The following is a 20,681-nucleotide window of genomic DNA, read 5'->3' as shown; positions in this document are numbered from 1 at the left end:
CAGAGGAGAGCAGATAGATCTGTATGATAGAGGGAGAGTGAACAGAGGAGAGCAGATAGATCTGTGTGATAGAGAGAGTGAACAGAGGAGAGCAGATAGATCTGTATGATAGAGGGAGAGTGAACAGAGGAGAGCAGATAGATCTGTATGATAGAGAGAGTGAACAGAGGAGAGCAGATAGATCTGTATGATAGAGAGAGTGAACAGAGGAGAGGAGATAGATCTGTATGATAGAGAGAGAGGGAACAGAGGAGAGGAGATAGATCTGTGTGATAGAGAGAGTGAACAGAGGAGAGGAGATAGATCTGTGTGATAGAGAGGGAGAGTGAACAGAGGAGAGGAGATAGATCTGTATGATCGAGAGAGTGAACAGAGGAGAGGAGATAGATCTGTATGATAGAGAGAGAGAGGGAACAGAGGAGAGGAGATAGATCTGTGTGATAGAGAGAGAGAGGGAACAGAGGAGAGGAGATAGATCTGTGTGATAGAGAGAGTGAACAGAGGAGAGGAGATAGATCTGTATGATAGAGAGAGAGGGAACAGAGAAGAGGAGATAGATCTGTGTGATAGAGAGAGTGAACAGAGGAGAGCAGATAGATCTGTGTGATAGAGAGAGTGAACAGAGGAGATAGATCTGTGTGATAGAGAGAGTGAACAGAGAAGAGGAGATAGATCTGTATGATAGAGAGAGTGAACAGAGAAGAGGAGATAGATCTGTGTGATAGAGAGGGAGAGTGAACAGAGGAGAGGAGATAGATCTGTATGATAGAGAGAGAGAGGGAACAGAGAGGAGATAGATCTGTATGATAGAGAGAGTGAACAGAGGAGATAGATCTGTATGATAGAGAGAGAGAGAGAGAGAGTGAACAGAGGAGAGGAGATAGATCTGTATGATAGAGAGAGTGAACAGAGGAGAGGAGATAGATCTGTGTGATAGAGAGGGAGAGTGAACAGAGGAGAGGAGATAGATCTGTATGATAGAGAGAGTGAACAGAGGAGATAGATCTGTATGATAGAGAGAGAGAGAGAGAGAGAGATCTGTAACAGAGGAGAACAGAGAGATAGATAGATCTGTATGATAGAGAGAGTGAACAGAGGAGATAGATCTGATCTGTATGATAGAGAGGGAACAGAGAGGAGATAGATCTGTATGATAGAGAGAGTGAACAGAGGAGATAGATCTGTATGATAGAGAGAGAGAGAGAGAGAGTGAACAGAGGAGAGGAGATAGATCTGTATGATAGAGAGAGAGAGGGAATAGAACATAGATAAATATATGAATAAACAGAAAAGAGTTTGTCTAAACCCTCAGGCTGTTGTTTCTTCCTTATAGGGAAGAGTGGCAGAAGAGGAGAGGAGACAGCCATCTCTGCTTAGATTCCCTACATAGTGAGCATTCCTAAAGCAGGGAGGGATTAATCGCCTAGGGCTGAAAAACTATTCACCCAAACAGTTTGAGAGTGAAATTGAAGTGCACTTGCTCCTTGCGTGTAGAAACAGACAGTAGCTCACAATACGTGATTCCCCCGATCTCACTTCACTTGAAGCCACTCTGTCATGTTGATAAGACCACGGAGCTGATCTACAGGAGAAATAGGAGAGATATCAGCTGGGTTGTAGTAGAGTGTGTCGAGAGTGTCCAGTTCCTTGGTATCCACATCACTAAGGACTTAACATGGTCCACACACACCCACATCACTAAGGACTTAACATGGTCCACACACACCCACATCACTAAGGACTTAACATGGTCCACACACACCCACATCACCACTAAGGACTTAACATGGTCCACACACCCACATCACTAAGGACTTAACATGGTCCACACACACCCACATCACTAAGGACTTAACATGGTCCACACACACCCACATCACCACTAAGGACTTAACATGGTCCACACACACCCACATCACTAAGGACTTAACATGGTCCACACACACCCACATCAATAAGGACTTAACATGGTCCACACACACCCACATCAATAAGGACTTAACATGGTCCACACACACCCACATCACTAAGGACTTAACATGGTCCACACACACCCACATCACCACTAAGGACTTAACATGGTCCACACACACCCACATCACTAAGGACTTAACATGGTCCACACACACCCACATCACTAAGGACTTAACATGGTCCACACACACCCACATCACCACTAAGGACTTAACATGGTCCACCCACATCACCAAGGACTTAACATGGTCCACACACACCCACATCAATAAGGACTTAACATGGTCCACACACACCCACATCACCACTAAGGACTTAACATGGTCCACACACACCCACATCACTAAGGACTTAACATGGTCCACACACACCCACATCACCACTAAGGACTTAACATGGTCCACCCACATCACCAAGGACTTAACATGGTCCACACACACCCACATCAATAAGGACTTAACATGGTCCACACACACCCACATCACCACTAAGGACTTAACATGGTCCACACACACCCACATCACTAAGGACTTAACATGGTCCACACACCCACATCACTAAGGACTTAACATGGTCCACACACACCCACATCACTAAGGACTTAACATGGTCCACACACACCCACATCACCACTAAGGACTTAACATGGTCCACACACACCCACATCACTAAGGACTTAACATGGTCCACACACACCCACATCAATAAGGACTTAACATGGTCCACACACACCCACAATAAGGACTTAACATGGTCCACACACACCCACATCACTAAGGACTTAACATGGTCCACACACACCCACATCACTAAGGACTTAACATGGTCCACACACACCCACATCACCACTAAGGACTTAACATGGTCCACACACACCCACATCACTAAGGACTTAACATGGTCCACACACACCCACATCACTAAGGACTTAACATGGTCCACACACACCCACATCACCACTAAGGACTTAACATGGTCCACCCACATCACCAAGGACTTAACATGGTCCACACACACCCACATCACTAAGGACTTAACATGGTCCGCACACACCCACATCACTAAGGACTTAACATGGTCCACACACACCCACATCACCACTAAGGACTTAACATGGTCCACACACACCCACACACACAGACGTGAAGAGGTATGATAGCGCACCCCTTAGGAGGCTGAAGAGATTTAGCATGGGCCCTCGGATCCTCAAAAAAGTTCTACAGCTGCGCCATCGAGAGCATGTTGACTGGCCGCATCACAGTTGGTATGGCAACAGCACCGCCCTCGATCGCATGGTGCTACAGAGGGTGACGCAGACAGCCCAGTACATCACTGGTGCCCAGCTCCCTGCCATCCAGGGACCTCTATATCAGAGGGTAGTGAGGACAGCCCAGTACATCACTTGGGCCCAGCTCCCCGCCATCCAAGGACCTCTATATCAGAGGGTAGTGAGGACAGCCCAGTACATCACTTGGGCCCAGCTCCCCGCCATCCAAGGACCTCTATATCAGAGGGTAGTGAGGACAGCCCAGTACATCACTTGGGCCCAGCTCCCCGCCATCCAAGGACCTCTATATCAGAGGGTAGTGAGGACAGCCCAGTACATCACTTGGGCCCAGCTCCCCGCCATCCAAGGACCTCTATATCAGAGGGTAGTGAGGACAGCCCAGTACATCACTTGGGCCCAGCTCCCCGCCATCCAAGGACCTCTATATCAGAGGGTAGTGAGGACAGCCCAGTACATCACTTGGGCCCAGCTCCCTGCCATCCAAGGACCTCTATATCAGAGGGTAGTGAGGACAGACCAGTACATCACTGTGGCCAAGCTTCCTGCCATCCACGACCTCTATATCAGGCGGTGTCAGAGGAAGAGCCGTTGCGCGAAACATTGCCTAAGGCTTCAGCCACCCAATTCATAGACTGTTCACCCTGCTAACGGTACGGGAGCATCGGCTCCATGACCAACCGGCTCCGAGACAGCCTCCACTGCCAACCGGCTCCGAGACAGCCTCCACATCCAACCGGCTCCGAGACAGCCTCCACTGCCAACCGGCTCCGAGACAGCCTCCGCTGCCAACCGGCTCCGAGACAGCCTCCGCTGCCAACCGGCTCCGAGACAGCCTCCGCTGCCAACCGGCTCCGAGACAGCCTCCGCTGCCAACCGGCTCCGAGACAGCCTCCGCTGCCAACCGGCTCCGAGACAGCCTCCGCTGCCAACCGGCTCGAGACAGCCTCCGCTGCCAACCGGCTCCGAGACAGCCTCCGCTGCCAACCGGCTCCGAGACAGCCTCCGCTGCCAACCGGCTCCGAGACAGCCTCCGCTGCCAACCGGCCCGAGACAGCCTCCGCTGCCAGACGGCTCCGAGACAGCCTCCGCTGCCAACCGGCTCAAGACAGCCTCCGCTGCCAACCGGCCCGAGACAGCCTCCGCTGCCAACCGGCTCGAGACAGCCTCCGCTGCCAACCGGCTCCGAGACAGCCTCCGCTGCCAACCGGCTCCGAGACAGCCTCCGCTGCCAACCGGCTCCGAGACAGCCTCCGCTGCCAACCGGCTCCGAGACAGCCTCCGCTGCCAACCGGCTTAGACAGCCTCCGCTGCCAACCGTTCTCGAGACAGCCTCCGCTGCCATCTATCTGAGACAGCCTCCGCTGCCAACCGGCTCCGAGACAGCCTCCGCTGCCAACCGGCTCCGAGACAGCCTCCGCTGCCAACCGGCTCAAGACAGCCTCCGCTGCCAACCGGCTCCGAGACAGCCTCCGCTGCCAACCGGCTCCGAGACAGCCTCCTATCCAACCGGCTCCGAGACAGCCTCCGCTGCCAACCGTCAGACAGCCTCCGCTGCCAACCGGCTCGAGACAGCCTCCGCTGCCAACCGGCTCCGAGACAGCCTCCGCTGCCAACCGGCTCCGAGACAGCATCCGCTGCCAACCGGCTCCGAGACAGCATCCGCTGCCAACCGGCTCCGAGACAGCATCCTACTGCCAACCGGCTCCGAGACAGCATCCGCTGCCAACCGTCCGAGACAGCATCCGCTGCCAACCCTCCGAGACAGCATTCGCTGCCAACCGGCTCCGAGACAGCATTCGCTGCCAACCGGCTCGAGACAGCCTCCGCTGCCAACCGGCTCCGAGACAGCCTCCGCTGCCAACCGGCTCAGACAGCCTCCGCTGCCAACCGGCTCGAGACAGCCTCCGCTGCCAACCGGCTCGAGACAGCCTCCGCTGCCAACCGGCTCCGAGACAGCCTCCGCTGCCAACCGGCTCCGAGACAGCCTCCGCTGCCAACCGGCTCCGAGACAGCATCCGCTGCCAACCGGCTCCGAGACAGCATCCGCTGCCAACCGGCTCCGAGACAGCCTCCGCTGCCAACCGGCTCCGAGACAGCATCCACTGCCAACCGGCTCCGAGACAGCCTCCACTGCCAACCGGCTCCGAGACAGCCTCCACTGCCAAGCCATAAGACTGCTAAATAGTTCATTAATAGTTACCCAGACTATTTGCATATCTTGCACTGACTCAATGCAGACTCACAAGACTATATATACACACGGTATACAAACTCACTCACACACACTACACTGACAGTCTTACACAAAACACACACACTATACACATGCACAACACACACACTATACACATGCACAACACACGCACACACACACTTTTACACATTATATGCTGCTGCTCTGTTCTCTATTTTACTCTTATTATTATCTATCCTGATGTCTAGTCACTTTACCCTGCCTTTATGTACATATCTACCTCAAATACCTTATTATGATCTATCCTGATGCATATCTACCTCAAATACCTTATTATTATCTATCCTGATGTCTAGTCACTTTACCCTGCCTTTATGTACATATCTACCTCAAATACCTTATTATTATCTATCCTGATGTCTAGTCACTTTACCCTGCCTTTATGTACATATCTACCTCAAATACCTTATTATGATCTATCCTGATGTCTAGTCACTTTACCCTGCCTTCATGTACATATCTACCTCAAATACCTTATTATTATCTATCCTGATGCATATCTACCTCAAATAACTTATTATTACCTATTCCGATGCCTAGTCACTTTACCCTGCCTTCATGTACATATTTACCTCATTATTATCTATCCTGATGTCTAGTCACTTTACCCTGCCTTCATGTACATATCTACCTCATTATTATCTATCCTGATGTCTAGTCACTTTACCCTGCCTTCATGTACATATCTACCTCATTATTATCTATCCTGATGTCTAGTCACTTTACCCTGCCTTCATGTACATATCTACCTCATTATTATCTATCCTGATGTCTAGTCACTTTACCCTGCCTTCATGTACATATCTACCTCAAGTACCTTATTATTATCTATCCTGATGTCACTTTACCCTGCCTTCATGTACATATCTACCTCAAATACATTATTATTATCTACCCTGAGAGAATGCCAAGAGTGTGCAAAGCTGTCATCAAGGCAAAGGGTGGCTACTTTGAAGAATCTCAAATAAAAATATATTTTAATTGGTTTGACACTGTTTTGGTTACTACATGATTCCATATGTGTTATTTCATAGTTTTGATGTCTTTACTATTATTCTGCAATGTAGAAAATAGTAAAAATAAAGAAAAACCCTTGAATGAGTAGGGTGTCCCAAACTTTTCTCTGGTACCGTATGTTAGGTTTTCCTGTGGTCAATTTGCAGTCTACAAATGATTTGTAATTCTATTTCTCCTCTCCTCTCCTCTCCTCTCCTCTCCTCTCCTCTCCTCTCCTCTCCTCTCCTCTCCTCTCCTCTCCTCTCCTCTCCTCTCCTCTCCTCTCCTCTCCTCTCCTCTCCTCTCCTCTCTTCTCTTCTCTTCTCTTCTCTTCTCTTCTCTTCTCTTCTCTTCTCCTCTCATCTCCTCTCCTATCCCATTTCCTTCCCTCCTCTCCTCTCCCCCACTCCTGTCCCCCTCTTCCTAGATCCTACAGCTTACTTAGCATTGTGTTGACTGGCTCCTCACCGCTCCCTTCTCTCAGACTAAAAGGTCATCTACAAACATTTCTCAATGAATGATCTCCTCCATGAAGAAGGGGCAGGGCAAAGTCAATGGGACATCAGTCAGTCACCACAGGCAGAGGGAGAGAGGCCTGTCTAACTCAGTTACTGACTGATGTAATGGAACGACGAGGCCGGATAATACCTAGCATTTTGTCATGAGACGAGGATAATGCCTAGCATGTTGTCATGAGACGAGGATAATGCCTAGCATGTTGTCATGAGACGAGGATAATGCCTAGCATGTTGTCATGAGACGAGGATAATACCTAGCATGTTGTCATGAGACGAGGATAATGCCTAGCATGTTGTCATGAGACGAGGCTGGATAATACCTAGTATGTTGTCATGAGACGAGGCTGGATAATACCTAGCATGTTGTCATGGTTGTTTGGTCTGGGATGGTTTCTTTGATGTACAGTAAGGTCACCATGGACCTGGGGTATTCCCTCAGTATAACCATGGAGAGTTTATTCCCTGACCCCACCCCTTCTCCTGGCCTGGAGAGACTGGCCCCTTCTACTGGCCTGGAGAGACTGGCCCCTTCTCCTGGCCTGGAGAGACTGGCCCCCTCTCCTGGCCTGTAGAGACTGGCCCCTTCTCCTGGCCTGTAGAGACTGGCCCCTTCTCCTGGCCTGTAGAGATGACCCTCTGCCCTGTAGAGACTGGCCCCTTCTCCTGGCCTGTAGAGATGACCCTCTGCCCTGTAGAGACTGGCCCCTTCTCCTGCCCTGTAGAGACTGGCCCCTTCTCCTGCCCTGTAGAGACTGGCCCCTTCTCCTGGCCTGTAGAGACTGGCCCCTTCTCCTGGCCTGTAGAGATGACCCTCTGCCCTGTAGAGATGACCCTCTGCCCTGTAGAGATGACCCTCTGCCCTGTAGAGATGACCCACTGCCCTGTAGAGATGACCCTCTGCCCTGTAGAGATGACCCACTGCCCTGTAGAGATGACCCTCTGCCCTGTAGAGATGACCCTCTGCCCTGTAGAGATGACCCTCTGCCCTGTAAGGATGACCCTCTGCCCTGTAGAGATGACCCACTGCCCTGTAGAGATGACCCACTGCCCTGTAGAGATGACCCTCTGCCCTGTAGAGATGACCCACTGCCCTGTAGAGATGGCCCACTGCCCTGTAGAGATGACCCACTGCCCTGTAGCGATGACCCACTGCCCTGTAGAGATGACCCTCTGCCCTGTAGAGATGACCCACTGCCCTGTAGAGATGACCCACTGCCCTGTAGAGATGACCCACTGCCCTGTAGAGATGACCCACTGCCCTGTAGAGATGACCCTCTGCCCTGTAGAGATGACCCTCTGCCCTGTAGAGATGACCCTCTCTGCCCTGTAGAGATGACCCTCTGCCCTGTAGAGATGACCCTCTGCCCTGTAGAGATGACCCTCTCTGCCCTGCAGAGATGACCCACTGCCCTGTAGAGATGACCCTCTGCCCTGTAGAGATGACCCTCTGCCCTGTAGAGATGACCCTCTGCCCTGTAGAGATGACCCTCTGCCCTGTAGAGATGACCCTCTGCCCTGTAGAGATGACCCTCTGCCCTGTAGAGATGACCCTCTGCCCTGTAGAGATGACCCACTGCCCTGTAGAGATGACCCTCTGCCCTGTAGAGATGACCCACTGCCCTGTAGAGATGACCCTCTGCCCTGTAGAGATGACCCTCTGCCCTGTAGAGATGACCCTCTCTGCCCTGTAGAGATGACCCTCTCTGCCCTGTAGAGATGACCCTCTGCCCTGTAGAGATGACCCACTGCCCTGTAGAGATGACCCTCTGCCCTGTAGAGATGACCCACTGCCCTGTAGAGATGACCCTCTGCCCTGTAGAGATGACCCACTGCCCTGTAGAGATGACACACTGCCCTGTAGAGATGACACACTGCCCTGTAGAGATGACCCTCTGCCCTGTAGAGATGACCCTCTGCCCTGTAGAGATGACCCTCTGCCCTGTAGAGATGACCCTCTCTGCCCTGTAGAGATGACCCACTGCCCTGTAGAGATGACCCTCTCTGCCCTGTAGAGATGACCCACTGCCCTGTAGAGATGACCCACTGCCCTGTAGAGATGGCCCACTGCCCTGTAGAGATGGCCCACTGCCCTGTAGAGATGACCCACTGCCCTGTAGAGATGACCCTCTGCCCTGTAGAGATGACCCTCTGCCCTGTAGAGATGACCCTCTGCCCTGTAGAGATGACCCTCTGCCCTGTAGAGATGACCCACTGCCCTGTAGAGATGACCCACTGCCCTGTAGAGATGACCCTCTGCCCTGTAGAGATGACCCTCTGCCCTTAGAGATGACCCACTGCCCTGTAGAGATGACCCACTGCCCTGTAGAGATAACCCACTGCCCTGTAGAGATAACCCACTGCCCTGTAGAGATGACCCACTGCCCTGTAGAGATGACCCACTGCCCTGTAGAGATGACCCACTGCCCTGTAGAGATGACCCACTGCCCTGGCACTGGGTACCATCAGGACCCCTTTCAGTCCATTAGTAACTAGTTTAGAAAAGCTTCCCTAACATGTGCATTTTACTCACCTTAAACATACATTTCACTCTTCTCTTAGGGACCGATATACTTCACTGCTTGGTTGGTTATAAATACACTATAAAGCCCTGTCAGAGAGAGTAAAGGCCAAGGTTATTTGAGGGATATTTATTTTTCATGGTCTTTGGTCTACCTTTTAGACACTCAGAGACCATCAACCTGCATGCTGTCTGTCTGCTGAAGGCGGGAGCACTTAAAGAAGCAGTGTTCTGTCTGTCTTGTCCGTCTGTCATGTCCGTCCGTCCGTCCATCTGTCCTTCCGCATATAGTATAACTGCTCTGTCTCAGCGGCTCTGTCTCAGTGGCCTAAGACACTAGAGATCCTGTTTCTAGTCCAGGCTCTGTCTCAGTGGCCTAAGACACCAGAGATCCTGGTTCCAGTCCAGGCTCTGTCTCAGTGGCCTAAGACACTAGAGATCCTGGTTCCAGTCCAGGCTCTGTCTCAGTGGCCTAAGACACTAGAGATCCTGGTTCTAGTCCAGGCTCTGTCTCAGTGGCCTAAGACACCAGAGATCCTGGTTCCAGTCCAGGCTCTGTCTCAGTGGCCTAAGACACTAGAGATCCTGGTTCCAGTCCAGGCTCTGTCTCAGTGGCCTAAGACACTAGAGATCCTGGTTCTAGTCCAGGCTCTGTCTCAGTGGTCTAAGACACTAGAGATCCTGGTTCCAGTCCAGGCTCTGTCACAGTGCTAGCTGTGTTACTACAGATCCTGGTTCTAGTCCAGGCTCTGCTTCAGCTGGCCGTGACCGGGAGACCCATGAGGCGGCTTACAATTGGCACAGCATTTCCCGTTTTATGGGAGGGTTTAGCCGGCAGGGATATCCTTGTCCCATCGCGCACTAGCGACTCCTGTGGCGGGCTGGGTGCAGTGCACGCTGACATGGTCGCCAGGTGTACGGTGTTTCCTCCGACACATTGGTGCAGCTGGCTTCTGGGTTAAGCGGCCATTTTTGTCAAGAAGCAGGGTGGCTTGTTCGGGTTGTGTTTCGGGGGACGCGCGGCTCTCGACCTTCGCCTCTCCCGAGTCCGTACGGGAGTTGCAGCGATGAGACAAGACTGTAACTACCAATTGAATACCAGGAGAATTGGGGAGAAAAGAACATTTGTAATACTGTTCGGTTGGAGTCCGTCACCGTCCTACTCCAAAGTATAAAGACATTTTCAACCATTAAATTACATTTGTTTTGACAGATTAGGCCTCTTGAAGTTGTAGAAAAGGGTCTATTGTACATGAATTGTCTGATCACGTCACTTTGGTTAGGAACGGTTCCCATTTCAGAGTGTTAAATGGTTTAGATAATATTACTATTTGTTTCTCTGCTGCTGGCTGGTTTATAACCTAAATGATCCTAATGGATTTGGAATTAACTGTAAATTGCAGCCATTTATTTGAATGTGAAGAAAAGCCTTGGTTTGGACAGAGGAGGCTGAATAAGCTTTTATTTTTCTTTTAAAGGTACATTTCCTTTCTCAGTCTAGTGTTAGTGTCTCAGTTAGGGTTTAGTAAGTCAGGGTGTTTAGTAAAGTCAGGGTGTTTCTGTCTTGTGTTTAGTAAAGTCAGAGTGTTTCTGTCATGTATTTAGTAAAGTCAGGGTGTTTCTGTCATGTATTTAGTAAAGTCAGGGTGTTTAGTAAAGTCAGGGTGTTTAGTAAAGTCAGGGTGTTTAGTAAAGTCAGGGTGTTTCTGTCATGTATTTAGTAAAGTCAGGGTGTTTAGTAAAGTCAGGGTGTTTAGTAAAGTCAGGGTGTTTAGTAAAGTCAGGGTGTTTAGTAAAGTCAGGGTGTTTAGTAAAGTCAGGGTGTTTAGTAAAGTCAGGGTGTTTAGTAAAGTCAGGGTGTTTCTGTCTTGTATTTAGTAAAGTCAGGTATTTAGTAAAGTCAGGGTGTTTAGTAAAGTCAGGGTGTTTCTGTCATGTATTTAGTAAAGTCAGGGTGTTTAGTAAAGTCAGGGTGTTTAGTAAAGTCAGGGTGTTTAGTAAAGTCAGGGTGTTTAGTAAAGTCAGGGTGTTTCTGTGATGTGTTTAGTAAAGTCAGGGTGTTTAGTAAAATCAGGTGTATAGTAAAGTCAGGGTGTTTAGTAAAGTCAGGGTGTTTCTGTCGTGTATTTAGTAAAGTCAGGGTGTTTAGTAAAGTCAGGGTGTTTCTGTCATGTATTTAGTAAAGTCAGGGTGTTTAGTAAAGTCAGGGTGTTTAGTAAAGTCAGGGTGTTTCTGTCGTGTATTTAGTAAAGTCAGAGTGTTTAGTAAAGTCGGTGTTTCTGTCGTGTATTTAGTAAAGTCAGGGTGTTTAGTAAAGTCAGGGTGTTTCTGTCATGTATTTAGTAAAGTCTGTTTAGTAAAGTCAGTGTTTCTGTCAGTAAAGTCTGGGTGTTTAGTAAAGTCTGGGTGTTTAGTAAAGTCTGGGTGTTTAGTAAAGTCTGGGTGTTTAGTAAAGTCTGGGTGTTTAGTAAAGTCAGGGTGTTTAGTAAAGTCTGGGTGTTTAGTAAAGTCTGGGTGTTTAGTAAAGTCTGGGTGTTTAGTAAAGTCAGGGTGTTTCTGTCATGTATTTAGTAAAGTCTGGGTGTTTAGTAAAGTCAGGGTGTTTAGTAAAGTCAGGGTGTTTAGTAAAGTCTGGGGTTTAGTAAAGTCAGGGTGTTTAGTAAAGTCAGGGTGTTTAGTAAAGTCAGGGTGTTTAGTAAAGTCTGGGTGTTTAGTAAAGTCAGGGTGTTTAGTAAAGTCTGGGTGTTTAGTAAAGTCTGGGTGTTTAGTAAAGTCTGGGTGTTTCTGTCGTGTATTTAGTAAAGTCAGAGTGTTTAGTAAAGTCGGTGTTTCTGTCGTGTATTTAGTAAAGTCAGGGTGTTTAGTAAAGTCAGGGTGTTTCTGTCGTGTATTTAGTAAAGTCCGGCTGTTTCTGTCGTGTTTAGTAAAGTCAGGGTGTTTCTGTCAGGGTGTTTTAGTAAAGTCAGGGTGTTTAGTAAAGTCTGGGTGTTTAGTAAAGTCTGGGTGTTTAGTAAAGTCTGGGTGTTTAGTAAAGTCTGGGTGTTTAGTAAAGTCTGGGTGTTTAGTAAAGTCTGGGTGTTTAGTAAAGTCAGGGTGTTTCTGTCATGTATTTAGTAAAGTCTGGGTGTTTAGTAAAGTCTGGGGGTTTAGTAAAGTCTGGGGGTTTAGTAAAGTCAGGGTGTTTAGTAAAGTCAGGGTGTTTAGTAAAGTCAGGGTGTTTAGTAAAGTCAGGGTGTTTAGTAAAGTCAGGGTGTTTAGTAAAGTCTGGGTGTTTAGTAAAGTCTGGGTGTTTAGTAAAGTCTGGGTGTTTAGTAAAGTCTGGGTGTTTAGTAAAGTCTGGGTGTTTAGTAAAGTCAGGGTGTTTAGTAAAGTCAGGGTGTTTAGTAAAGTCAGGGTGTTTAGTAAAGTCTGGGTGTTTAGTAAAGTCTGGGTGTTTAGTAAAGTCAGGGTGTTTCTGTCATGTATTTAGTAAAGTCTGGGTGTTTAGTAAAGTCAGGGTGTTTAGTAAAGTCAGGGTGTTTAGTAAAGTCTGGGGTTTAGTAAAGTCAGGGTGTTTAGTAAAGTCAGGGTGTTTAGTAAAGTCAGGGTGTTTAGTAAAGTCTGGGTGTTTAGTAAAGTCAGGGTGTTTAGTAAAGTCAGGTGTTTAGTAAAGTCTGGGTGTTTAGTAAAGTCAGGGTGTTTCTGTCGTGTATTTAGTAAAGTCAGGGTGTTTAGTAAAGTCTGGGTGTTTAGTAAAGTCTGGGTGTTTAGTAAAGTCAGGGTGTTTAGTAAAGTCAGGGTGTTTAGTAAAGTCAGGGTGCTTAGTAAAGTCAGGGTGTTTAGTAAAGTCTGGGTGTTTAGTAAAGTCAGGGTGTTTAGTAAAGTCTGGGTGTTTAGTAAAGTCAGGGTGTTTCTGTCGTGTATTTAGTAAAGTCTGGGTGTTTAGTAAAGTCAGGGTGTTTCTGTCATGTATTTAGTAAAGTCAGGGTATTTAGTAAAGTCAGGGTGTTTCTGTCATGTGTTTAGTAAAGTCAGGGTGTTTAGTAAAGTCAGGGTGTTTAGTAAAGTCAGGGTGTTTTGTAAAGTCAGGGTGTTTAGTAAAGTCAGGGTGTTTAGTAAAGTCAGGGTGTTTAGTAAAGTCTGGGTGTTTAGTAAAGTCTGGGTGTTTAGTAAAGTCTGGGTGTTTAGTAAAGTCTGGGTGTTTAGTAAAGTCTGGGTGTTTAGTAAAGTCTGGGTGTTTAGTAAAGTCTGGGTGTTTAGTAAAGTTTAGTAAAGTCAGGGTGTTTAGTAAAGTCAGGGTGTTTAGTAAAGTCTGGGTGTTTAGTAAAGTCTGGGTGTTTAGTAAAGTCAGGGTGTTTCTGTCATGTATTTAGTAAAGTCTGGGTGTTTAGTAAAGTCAGGGTGTTTAGTAAAGTCAGGGTGTTTAGTAAAGTCTGGGGTTTAGTAAAGTCAGGGTGTTTTAAAGTCAGGGTGTTTAGTAAAGTCAGGGTGTTTAGTAAAGTCTGGGTGTTTAGTAAAGTCAGGGTGTTTAGTAAAGTCAGGGTGTTTAGTAAAGTCTGGGTGTTTAGTAAAGTCAGGGTGTTTCTGTAAAGTCTGTATTTAGTAAAGTCAGGGTGTTTAGTAAAGTCTGGGTGTTTAGTAAAGTCTGGGTGTTTAGTAAAGTCAGGGTGTTTAGTAAAGTCAGGGTGTTTAGTAAAGTCAGGGTGCTTAGTAAAGTCAGGGTGTTTAGTAAAGTCTGGGTGTTTAGTAAAGTCAGGGTGTTTAGTAAAGTCTGGGTGTTTAGTAAAGTCAGGGTTTTTCTGTCGTAAAGTCAGGGTGTTTAGTAAAGTCTGGGTGTTTAGTAAAGTCAGGGTGTTTCTGTCATGTATTTAGTAAAGTCAGGGTATTTAGTAAAGTCAGGGTGTTTCTGTCGTGTGTTTAGTAAAGTCACGGTGTTTCTGTCATGTATTTAGTAAAGTCAGGGTATTTAGTAAAGTCAGGGTGTTTCTGTCATGTGTTTAGTAAAGTCAGGGTATTTAGTAAAGTCAGAGTGTTTAGTAAAGTCAGGGTGTTTAGTAAAGTCAGGGTGTTTCTGTCATGTATTTAGTAAAGTCAGGGTGTTTAGTAAAGTCAGAGTGTTTAGTAAAGTCAGGGTGTTTAGTAAAGTCAGGGTGTTTAGTAAAGTCAAGGTGTTTCTGTCATGTATTTAGTAAAGTCAGGGTGTTTAGTAAAGTCAGGGTGTTTCTGTCATGTGTTTAGTAAAGTCAGGGTATTTAGTAAAGTCAGAGTGTTTAGTAAAGTCAGGGTGTTTAGTAAAGTCAGGGTGTTTCTGTCATGTATTTAGTAAAGTCAGGGTGTTTAGTAAAGTCAGGGTGTTTAGTAAAGTCAGGGTGTTTCTGTCGTGTATTTAGTAAAGTCAGGGTGTTTAGTAAAGTCAGGGTGTTTAGTAAAGTCAGGGTGTTTAGTAAAGTCAGGGTGTTTCTGTCATGTATTTAGTAAAGTCAGGGTGTTTAGTAAAGTCAGGGTGTTTAGTAAAGTCAGGGTGTTTAGTAAAGTCAGGGTGTTTCTGTCGTGTATTTAGTAAAGTCAGGGTGTTTAGTAAAGTCAGGGTGTTTCTGTCATGTGTTTAGTAAAGTCAGGGTGTTTCTGTCATGTATTTAGTAAAGTCAGGGTGTTTAGTAAAGTCAGGGTGTTTCGTAAAGTCAGGGTGTTTCTGTCGTGTATTTAGTAAAGTCAGGGTGTTTCGTAAAGTCAGGGTGTTTCGTAAAGTCAGGGTGTTTCGTAAAGTCAGGGTGTTTCTGTCGTGTGTTTAGTAAAGTCAGGGTGTTTCTGTCGTGTATTTAGTAAAGTCCTTGTATCAAATTCAATTGTATTTGTCACATGCAGCGATTACAACAGGTGTAGGTAGACCTTACTGTGAAGTACTTACTTACAAGCCCCTAACCAACAATGCAGTTCAAGAAATAGAGTTAAGAAAATATTTGCTAAATAAAATAAAAATTGTAATAAAAAGTAACACAATAAAACAACAATAACGAGGCTATATACAGGGGCACCGGTGGGGCAGGTTAGTAACGAGGCTATATACAGGTGGCACCGGTACCGAGTCAATGTGTGGGTGTACAGGTTAGTAACGAGGCTATATACAGGGGCACCGGTACCGAGTCAATGTGTGGGTGTACAGGTTAGTAACGAGGCTATATACAGGGGCACCGGTACAGAGTCAATGTGTGGGTGTACAGGTTAGTAACGAGGCTGTATACAGGGGCACCGGTACCGAGTCAATGTGTGGGTGTACAGGTTAGTAACGAGGCTATATACAGGGGGCACCGGTACCGAGTCAATGTGTGGGTTAGTTGAGGTAATTTGTACATGTAGGTAAGGGTGAAGTTACTATGCATAGATAATAAACAGCAAGTAGCAGCAGTGTAAAAACAAGGGGGGGATCAATATAAATTGTCCTGATGGCCATTTCATTAATTGTTCAACAGTCTTATGGCTTGGGGGTAGAAGCTGTTATTTTTGGACCTACACTTGGCGCTCCGGTACCACTTGCCGTGCGAGAGAACAGTCTTTGACTTTGGTGACTGGAGTCTGTTTTTTGGGCCTTCCTCTGACACCGCCTGGTATAGAGGTACTGCTGACACCGCCTGGTGTAGAGGTACTGCTGACACCGCCTGGTGTAGAGGTACTGCTGACACCGCCTGGTGTAGAGGTACTGCTGACACCGCCTGGTGTAGAGGTACTGCTGACACCGCCTGGTGTAGAGATACTGCTGACACCGCCTGGTGTAGAGGTACTGCTGACACCGCCTGGTATAGAGGTCCTGGATGGCTGTAGTTACATTGGAAAGAAATCGCCTAGTACGGTATAATGTTATTCTAATTATAACGATTTATTAAAATGATTACATAAGTGAGACATGAAGCTGAAGAGGTCTGAAGTTGTAGTCGTTGTTTTGGCTGTGTCCCAAAATGGCACCCTACTCCCTATGGGTCCTGGTCTAAAGTAGTGCACTACATAGGGAATAGGGTCTAAAGTAGTGCACTACATAGGGAATAGGGTCTAAAGTAGTGCACTACATAGGGAATAGGGTCAAAAGTAGTGCACTACATAGGGAATAGGGTCAAAAGTAGTGCACTACATAGGGAATAGGGTCTAAAGTAGTGCACTACATAGGGAATAGGGTCAAAAGTAGTGCATTACATAGGGAATAGGGTCTAAAGTAGTGCACTACATAGGGAATAGGGTCTAAAGTAGTGCACTACATAGGGAATAGGGTCTAAAGTAGTGCACTACATAGGGAATAGGGTCTAAAGTAGTGCACTACATAGGGAATAGGGTCTAAAGTAGTGCACTACATAGGGAATAGGGTCTAAAGTAGTGCACTACATAGGGAATAGGGTCTAAAGTAGTGCACTACATAGGGAATAGGGTCTAAAGTAGTGCACTACATAGGGAATAGGGTGCCATTTGAGATGCAGTCTTGTAAACTTGACTCTATTTCACATTCGGCAGCAGACAGTTTGATACGCTCGATTTTCAAAACTTCCTTCCTTTTCTGATGGCTGCTGGGAAAATGTCATTTTCAGGAAAGGTGTGATCACCTGTTCTCTGTTCAGATCAGTTGCCATGATACCTTGGTTCCCTCTTCATCATCACAGTGTTCGTCACGATCTGAGGTTTCTGTCTCATCATTTGAGTTTGTTTGAAAGCTTTCCTGAGTTGAATTTGAGCTCTACTGTTTAGTGACTCTATGTTATTACATGGTCAATATAGAATTATATTTATTGCCAATGATGAATGACTTCCAATAAACATGACAGAACAACTGTTTAGTTGGATGTAACCACTTTATACAAATTAAAATGTCGAATTTAAATATTTTTTGCAATAAGTTCTGCTTTGTTGAATTGGAAGTCCCCTATTTTAAAGATGTCATTACAAAGTAAAAATAGAATTATCGTTGTTGATGATAATGATGAACTGTTAGTTGGATGTAACCGCTGTCTCTGTCTGTCTGTCTGTCTGAGTGTGTCTGTCTGTCTGAGTGTCTGTCTGTCTGAGTGTCTGTCTGTCTCTGTCTGTCTGTCTGTCTGTCTGTCTGTCTGTCTGTCTGAGTGTGTCTGTCTGTCTGTCTGTGTGTCTGTCTGTGTGTGTCTGTCTGAGTGTGTCTGTCTGTCTGTCTGTCTGTCTGAGTGTGTCTGTCTGAGTGTGTCTGTCTGTCTGTCTGTCTGTCTGTCTGAGTGTGTCTGTCTGTCTGAGTGTCTGTCTGAGTGTGTCTGTCTGTCTGTCTGTCTGTCTCTCTGTCTGTCTGAGTGTGTCTGTCTGAGTGTGTCTGTCTGTCTGTCTGTCTGTCTGTCTGTCTGTCTGTCTGTCTCTCTGTCTGTCTGTCTGAGTGTCTGTCTGTCTGTCTGTCTGTCTGTCTGTCTGTCTGTCTGTCTGTCTGTCTGAGTGTGTCTGTCTGAGTGTGTCTGTCTGTCTGTCTGTCTGTCTGTCTGTCTGTCTGTCTGTCTGTCTGTCTGTCTGTCTGTCTCTCTGTCTGTCTGAGTGTGTCTGTCTGTCTGTCTGTCTGTCTGTCTGAGTGAGTGTGTCTGTCTGTCTGTCTGTCTGTCTGTCTGTGTGTCAGTCTGTCTGTCTGTCTGTCTGTCTGTCTGTCTGTCTGTCTGTCTCTCTGTCTCTCTGTCTGTCTGAGTGTGTCTGTCTGTCTGTCTGTCTGTCTGTCTGTCTGTCTGTCTGTCTGTCTGTCTGTCTGTCTGTCTGTCTGTCTGTCTGTCTGTCTGTCTGTCTGTCTCTCTGTCTGTCTCTCTGTCTGTCTCCCTGTCTGTCTCCCTGTCTGTCTCTCTGTCTGTCTCTCTGTCTCTGTGAGATGGTAATAATATTTGCATCATTCAGTTTCCAACAAAATGTCCACACCGACTCTTCTTCACTCGCAGATAAATATGCAAATACGTGAAATAATTATTTGTATGGCCAGTAAAATAGTTAGCGATTTGTGTCCCAAATAGCACCCTATGCCCTTTTTAGTGCACTACTTCTGAGCAGGGGTCTGTAGGGCTCTGGTGAAAAGGAAGTGTACTATAGAAGAGAGTCATGTTCTTTTTTTAGGACACACACACATATTGCGCTTGTGAAGAATTTGACTATCATAGAGACTCTATGTATTCAATCCAAATGTATCTTTTGCCAAATAATCTGAATTTCTGATCTTAGATAAGATAAGGGAGGTTGTATTTTTATTGCTCAGAGAACTTGAACAGTCTTTTTCAAATATTTGTATAAATAAGAAACATACACCTGTCCTAATCAGGAGGGTAGCCTAGTGGTTAGAGCGTTGGGCTAGTAACCGAAAGGTTGCAAGTGGCAAGTTCAAACCCCCGAGCTGACAAGGTACAAATCTGTCGTTCGGGCCCCTGAACAAGGCAGTTAACCCACTGTTCCTAGGCCAGTTAACCCACTGTTCCTAGACCAGTTAACCCACTGTTCCTAGACCAGTTAACCCACTGTTCCTAGACCAGTTAACCCACTGTTCCTAGACCAGTTAACCCACTGTTCCTAGACCAGTTAACCCACTGTTCCTAGGCCAGTTAACCCACTGTTCCTAGACCAGTTAACCCACTGTTCCAGTAGACCAGTTAACCCACTGTTCCTAGACCAGTTAACCCACTGTTCCTAGACCAGTTAACCCACTGTTCCTAGACCAGTTAACCCACTGTTCCTAGGCCAGTTAACCCACTGTTCCTAGACCAGTTAACCCACTGTTCCTAGACCAGTTAACCCACTGTTCCTAGACCAGTTAACCCACTGTTCCTAGACCAGTTAACCCACTGTTCCTAGACCAGTTAACCCACTGTTCCTAGACCAGTTAACCCACTGTTCCTAGACCAGTTAACCCACTGTTCCTAGACCAGTTAACCCACTGTTCCTAGACCAGTTAACCCACTGTTCCTAGGCCGTCATTGAAAATAAGAATTGGTTCTTAACTGACTTGTCTGGTTAAATAAATTTACATTCATACGTCTATAGGTCTGTAAAACGGTCGGATCACAATATTGATTTGAATTCAAAAAGTCAGAAAACATTAAACTTGCCCCCTTTGCCACAATAAAATGATTATAGTTTGAATTCTACCGACATTAATGCTCAGGACAGTATAAATAGATATACTGCTCAAAAATAATTTAATTCCTGAAAAAAAACCAAAATAAGCAAATAATGAGATATTTGTCTGTAACCTTTCTGGGCAGGTAGAGAACCTAGATAGACATGTAGTGAGAGATTGTCATGACTTTTAGTTCTGTTTTGGAGAAATGCAATGTATTACAGTTGTTCTGAGTCTCTCAATACTAAGACATTGTTCTGGGGGGTCATGACTTTTAGTTCTGTTTTGGGGGTATGGGTCCATAGGCTACATCTGTTATGTTTGCTGCTAGAATTGGAAAGTTCTGAGTTACTGTAGTGTGTGTGTGTGTGTGTGTGTGTGTGTGTGTGTGTGTGTGTGTGTGTGTGTGTGTGTGTGTGTGTGTGTGTGCACAACAACAACAAAAAAATGAAAGTTAAAATGGAAAGAAAACAACAAAACAGAGCGTTGTTGTTGAGTGAGTCTCCTGCTCCCTGTAGTACTACCCAACAACATGACAACGTGGGAGACTGACAACGTTAATTTATCACAGAACAAAAGGGAGGGAACCCATCCCAGGCCCCTGGAGACACTAAGCTAGTCCACCCCCCCCACCCTATCCCCATACTTACCTACCTGGATTATATTATAATATCATATTTATTTATTAACTTACTTTCTACACAGGATATATAGGGCACACATAGACAAACAGGACCAAAAATACACTACCTCCTCAATTATATCCTTTCCAATTGAAACTTTCTGTCTGTCTTTTTTTCTTTTTAGAAATTATAGATTCTGTTGCAAGTAATGTCATCTTCTGTGACGATTTCAAGAAAGATACGATGTTTTGGTAAAATGCAAATATATGTTTTTTATATTTTTTATTTTTAAAAACAGGCTTTCTAAATCAGTTTGTGTTTATCTGACTGACTGACTGTCTGACAGATTTTTTATCTGACTGACTGACTGTTTATCTGACTGAATGACTGTCTGACTGTCTAACTGACTGTTTATCTGACTGACTAGTTATCTCACTGACTGACTGTCTG

At 46.2% G+C, this 20,681-nt stretch overlaps 1 protein-coding gene across 4 annotated transcripts in view; it reads left to right on the top strand.

The window, feature by feature from the left end:
- Window positions 1-20,681, top strand: part of LOC112242029 (LIM domain containing preferred translocation partner in lipoma) — a 456,919-nt gene that overhangs the window by 38,077 nt on the left and 398,161 nt on the right. The gene's annotated exons all lie outside the window — the stretch shown is intronic.

The sequence above is a fragment of the Oncorhynchus tshawytscha genome, linkage group LG06 (assembly GCF_018296145.1).
Source record: "Oncorhynchus tshawytscha isolate Ot180627B linkage group LG06, Otsh_v2.0, whole genome shotgun sequence".
NCBI classification, from domain to species: Eukaryota; Metazoa; Chordata; class Actinopteri; order Salmoniformes; family Salmonidae; genus Oncorhynchus; species Oncorhynchus tshawytscha.
Note: the sequence above shows the minus strand (reverse complement) of the source record. Positions and strands in the feature narration are given on the sequence as shown.